Source organism: Alligator sinensis, unplaced genomic scaffold (assembly GCF_000455745.1).
Source record: "Alligator sinensis unplaced genomic scaffold, ASM45574v1 scaffold223_1, whole genome shotgun sequence".
Classification (NCBI taxonomy): domain Eukaryota; kingdom Metazoa; phylum Chordata; order Crocodylia; family Alligatoridae; genus Alligator; species Alligator sinensis.
The window spans coordinates 3445569-3451279 of record NW_005841936.1 but is presented as its reverse complement, the minus strand read 5'-3'; the positions used below and the strand labels follow the sequence as shown (position 1 = coordinate 3451279).

Genomic DNA, 5711 nt, shown 5'->3' with positions numbered 1-5711 from the left:
CGCTCCCGGCAGCCCCCGCGCGGGGCGAGCCCGGGAGGTGGTGCCAGGTGCGTTGTTCTTGCGTCGCTGCTGAACTCGCCGCCGCGGGGCTGGCAGAGACGTGAGGGGCCGCCCGGCCGCCTCTCCTCGTGTCCCACGTTGGGACCTCCAGGGGTTGGAGAGAAACCTCCAGGGGACTGCTGAGAGGCTCCCGGGGGATAAATGCTAGGGCAGTCATTAACATAAATATTAAATGTTCAGTCCGATTTACACAGTAGTCCAGGGGGCTTTTAAACTGCACTTGCCTTCCTGGCGAAAAGCCTGTGGCCCGTAGCCCGGTTGCCGATGCACGCGGGCCCGTGCACGTCGAGTGTCGCAGGCATGTTGGCGTTTGGGAAACTTCCCAGGACAGTCGAACAGAGCCGGCAACCCTAGCCCCACGGCAAGGTCTGCTTTAATCCACTGGTTCGTGGCCTTTTTTGGACTCGAGGCACCCTTCGTAACTGGTGTGAATTAAGCAGCAACCCATTTTAAAAAGGGATGTATTAAGGTGCTTGCCGCCTTGCCGGGATCACCTCACGCTTCCTGCTGCCCCCTTCAAAAGGTCTCGCAGCACCCCCGGGTGACCCAGCACCCTGGCTGGGAAGCACTGCCTTAATCATTCCTCGCAGGTGTTCCCTTCAGCTGTACTTAAACCCTCCAGCGGTGGAGATTTTACAACATCCCAAGGCAATCTGTTCCAGTGCCTAGCTGTCCTTACACTTAGGAAGTTTTCCCTAATGTCTAATCTAAATCTCACCTGAGGCAATTTCAGAACATTATTTCCTTTCTAATCCCCACTAGACACAGAAGACAATTTCATCTCTTTTCTGAATTAACTGAAACCATCTTTCTGCATAGGGGATACGCACCTTGTAGATCTGTGATCATTTTTGTTGCTTTCTTCAGGATCCCTTCCACATTGTTTGAAGTGTTCCCAAAACTAGACACAGTTCTGCAGCCACGATCTTACTGGAGGAATTATTTCACGAGTGATTCCTGCTTCTGTAGCCCAGTACGATATTTACTTTCTTCACTGTGATCTGACACGGCTGATCCATGTTCCATCTGTGATCATCTCTAATCTCAAATCCTTAAGCACTTCCATGAAGTCAGCTCTATATGTTGTATTAGCACAGCTGATTCTTCTTCCCTAAATGTTATACTTTGTATTTGTCCTAATTGAACTGCACCCTATTTATTTTAGATCATTTATCTAATTTGTCAAGATCTCACACACGACACTTAACTTTTCCCCAAAAATTGGGCCGTGTGTATGAGGTGGGATGCTGATTTTGTGACTGGGATAGAAGCACCCTGCTTTTATTCCTGCTTCACAGTGCAGCAGGTGTTGCACTATCATTCAGGCAACAGAAGAAGTCAGTTGACTTCATGGCTCATAGTTCTTCACTCCAAAAGTGTTAACAGTCATCTCTTCTTTCTAATGGGCTTGTCAAGCTAACCTTTCTTAGGGCAATTTTGCTGTCTGCTAGCTTCTCCTGTTCTCTCCCCTCCTATCTCTCTTATCAAAATCATAGCTCCACCCATGGAGACCAGTCTTCAGGAGCAGCTAGGGTTTCATTTACTTAATAAGACATTAAAAAATGGCACTTTAAACTCGGTTCACTCCTACACCAAGCCCAACACATGTCCAGAAGAGGCAATGCATTAATTGGACCTAGCTTGCCCAACATCTGTAGAGACTGAATCGGCTTTAGATAAAAGTGCCAGAAAGCCCTGCTGAAGCATCCAATCTATACAGATGTTGTGGACCTGGGTCAAACTACCATTCTGCTTCTTTCGGTAAAACATGCTTTGGGGATTTTTATTTGAACATCTGTAAGCAGCCCTGAAGATTAGGCTCTGTCACTGCCCTACGCAGCCATAGCTCTGGGGGAAAAAAAATCTTTGTTTATTCATTCTGCCTTTCAAGAAAAAGTTGCATGTTATATTGCAGAGCACTGATGACTGTGAAACTCAAGCTAAGCTGGGGTCTACTCACAACAGTTAAAATACAAAACAGTGATGCAAACTGCATCGTGCAAGAGGATGCGAGTTCGCAGCTAGGCCATCTGAAAAGAAATAATGAGGTATCACTTCTAGCTTATCTTACTATATTTATGATGATTTTAAGCAGGCTCCTAGTTGTCTGGTACATATCTGTGTAAAATGTCTTGATTAATTAGTATGGTAAATATTTCTTTTGCAGTTAACTCATGTTTATGTACAGGAAGAGTCATTCTACATATGAGATCAATGTTTCCTCTTGATTTACTTTTGTTTTGCTGCTTCTTACTGATTTACTTTTATTTTTTGCCCAGTAGTCCCCTTGATCTTCCAAGGATACTCCTCAAAAACCTTGTGTTTTTCCTGGTTGTTAATCAGTCTCTTGATACATTCCAAACTTAGTAGTATTTCATTCACAATGGAACTTTCTGATAACCAATAATGAGAAGTTCGATTACCAGGATTTTCCTGCCAATTACTGTTTGGGTCTCTCTTGGTTTACATAACTACAAGAATGCTTTGAAGATGCTGAGCTAAAGGATATAAGAAGAAGGATGAAACAGCTAACAGCATGTGCTTAAAGAATGAAAGATCCTTCTGACAATGACTGCTGCTGCTCCCAGCTTTCTTCTAGGTGAGAGGATCCACACCTAGATAAGCTGCCAAGAATCAGACCGTCTTCCTGTCACCTGTGAGAAATTATCATCTTATAGCTAAATATTGGACTTTGCTTTGGTTTGGACTCATTTAACCCTGAATACTTGTAGTAAATAAAGCCTTTCTGTCATTTATCGAACAAGGTGGCATGTCAATCCTTTAAGACTAGTCTGGGATCCCATTTTATTACTTAAAATGTTGTTGTATGCAAAAAAAATGGGTATTTTGAATTCTCAATAATTCTAAGCCCTTTTTATCATCTTTGTTAAACTCTTACGTACTACTCCTTGTTCTAAGAAGCAAGGAATGATTCCTAAATGTTCTGTCTTTAAATGAAACAGTCACAAGAAGCTATCAACAAGTGAATAGGCTGTGTCAGAACAGAAAGTTTGGCAAGGTAATGCCTAGGACAATCGGCTCTGTCCATACCTCTAGATCAATGAAAAGTCTTCAGGAGGAAAATAAAAAAAATCAAAAGTATTGACACAGTTGTTTAAAAACACAGACCCTGGAACAGATACAGAGAGAAATGGACTTCCAAAGCAAGGATGAACTCTCTTGACTGCATGACCAGCTAAGAGCTGATGGTCACTGACTGCAGTAATCAAACAGAGAGGTCATGTTCTAAAAGAAAATCAATGGGCAGGACAATAGGGAATAAAAAAGAGCCTTGGTTTTCTTAGAAGCCTTGAAGTAAATTCCCAAAACATGGAAAGGGAATGAGGACGTTGAGGCAGGGAAAGATGAACAAGTGTTTCTTAGTTTGTAAAAACTCTGAAGCAGAGGATATCTGTGCTCAGGGCCACATCCTAGTGGGGGACAGTGGTGCAGTTGCACCCTGCCTTTGCTGCTGAGAAATCCAAACACACACACAGTGAGTTATTTACCACACCCCCTTTTCAGTATCTTATACCCACCCGCTCCTGCCTGTGGTCTGTGCTGATGTAGTACCTATCACAATGAGGTCCTAATCTAAGGCTAGGGCCACTAATCTGTCCAATAATACAAATAATAAATAATATTATTTTGGCTAGATCTGTATATCTTGTATGTTTTCTATAAAAAAAGGCTGTGTCTATTTGCCTCAACCATCACCTGTTCAGAAGGTAGATATTTTCAATCAGAATGCCCACAAGATTGGAGCTCTGGAAAAGGGTTTTTTTATGCTACTGGACTGCAGAAGTAGGTCAGCAATGGGTCTTCAAAAGGCAGGGGATTGGGCAAGGAAGTGGGATACTTGGTTCTAGGCCTGTCTCTGCTATTTAAAACATACTTCTAATTTTTATTAACTGTATATAATTCAGTTTCAGGATATTCAATGTAATGTCATAAAGTCTGACTTTCAGAGCTGTTGTGTTGAGCCTTCACAGCTACAGCTGAAGTCAATGGAAGCTGCACTTTGGGTATATAAAGTGCCACATAATACTAAGCACCATAAAAACCAAAATCATAATACTAAGAACCACAAAAACCAAAATACTAAGTACCATGTCACCCCAAATCAGTGGAAAACATAGGCATTAATCTCTTCATCATTCAGTTCCCTCTATGTTATTTTCTGAAGGTAAATTAATGTTTGTAAAACACTCAGATCAGTGATTCTCAGCTGGGGTACTATGGTTCTCTGAAGTGGCTTGACATCCTTTCAAGGGTGGTATAGGATGCCACACAACGTTAGCACTGTTAGGTGTGCGAACAGGATAAACCCAGCGATTTCAAACAGGAATCAGTAGTGTTAAAAACATTCTGACGTGTTGTGAGGTTTCTGAGTTCTTTGCAACAGAAAAAATACTCTGTTACTTTTCCATAGTCAAAAAGCAAGTGAAAACTAAGAGCTGGCATTTTCCAAGGGGTGTCTTGAGTCTAACAAAGTTGAGAATCACTGACTCAGCTGCTGTGGCAATGGGTATCATAGAAACACTGTAAGGAAATTAAAATGTTTATCTCTGAATGGGATATGGTTGCTGTGCTTTAAACAATAGGCACTGAATACAAAGAGGAGAGAAAATATTGAGGCAAGGGCCTTATGAAAAACATAACAAATTGTTGTGCAATTAAGACTTCCATAATGCATGCTACTGTGCTTGAAGGTGTACATGGCTGTCATCTAGTAAGCTTTTAATCTATAGACAGTGACAGAACTGGTTAAAGTTGGTAGGTGTGCTAAGGATCTTTTATTCAGGCTAAATGGAAAGAGCAATTACATTCCTCTTTATTTATCAATAGCCAGAATCAAAAGGAAGCTACTGCCTAAGGCAGTCACATGACAGGGCCAGTTAGAAGCTAAGCCATGTAGCTTAACCATGGGCTCCCTTCCCCTTGAGGTCCACTAGAGCCCAAGCCTGGACATCTTCCAGAGAACCATAAGACTTTTTTATTTTGTCACGCCTTTAGCAGACAGGGTTAAGTTCTGTGTGCTGTCTGGAGTACCGGAGAGTTGGTTTATTACTTTTATTTTATTTTAATAATGTATCTGTTTTTATAGATTATCTAAGTTGCCCTGAGCCTTTTTTGGGGAAGGACAGCATACAAATAAAATAGATATATAAATAGGCTGCAGGGATTCTTTGGGACTGATTGCAAAACGCAGAGCATAGGGGATTGAATGGTTGCAGTTGTGTGTGCAAGAGGCAGAAAGGCAGAAGACAATGGGAGAAACATTCATGAGAATGTCCTGGAGACAGAGCAGGGGGACAGGAGCTCCTAGGGGAAAAGTCTGGCTAGAAAGGCAGTCGAGGAAATTGGGAGCAAGAAAATTATATACTGCTGTTTGAAATGTATTCAAGGACACGTGGCTTTAAGCACATTCCTTATAATAAACAAGATTGCACATAAAAAAATAAACCTGACTTGTGTTATCAATTTCTCCTCCTAACAGAATCAACCAAGCAAAGCCCAGAATAGTGTATCTGCCAGGCAAAGGTGTAACCACCTGGTTGTTTGACCTTGCAATTTAAATACAGTACAGATACAAAAACTAGACAAATAGAGATGCTTTAAATAATCAGTTCACATATGAGGTAGGAATA

The 5711-nt window shown here is 41.8% G+C and overlaps 1 long non-coding RNA gene across 1 annotated transcript; it reads left to right on the top strand.

The window, feature by feature from the left end:
- Positions 1-2803, top strand: LOC112549592. The gene is made up of 3 exons (XR_003093079.1): positions 1-47; positions 1976-2108; positions 2539-2803. It is a non-coding gene; the product is annotated as an uncharacterized LOC112549592 (long non-coding RNA).
- The last annotated feature ends 2908 nt before the right edge of the window (positions 2804-5711 follow it).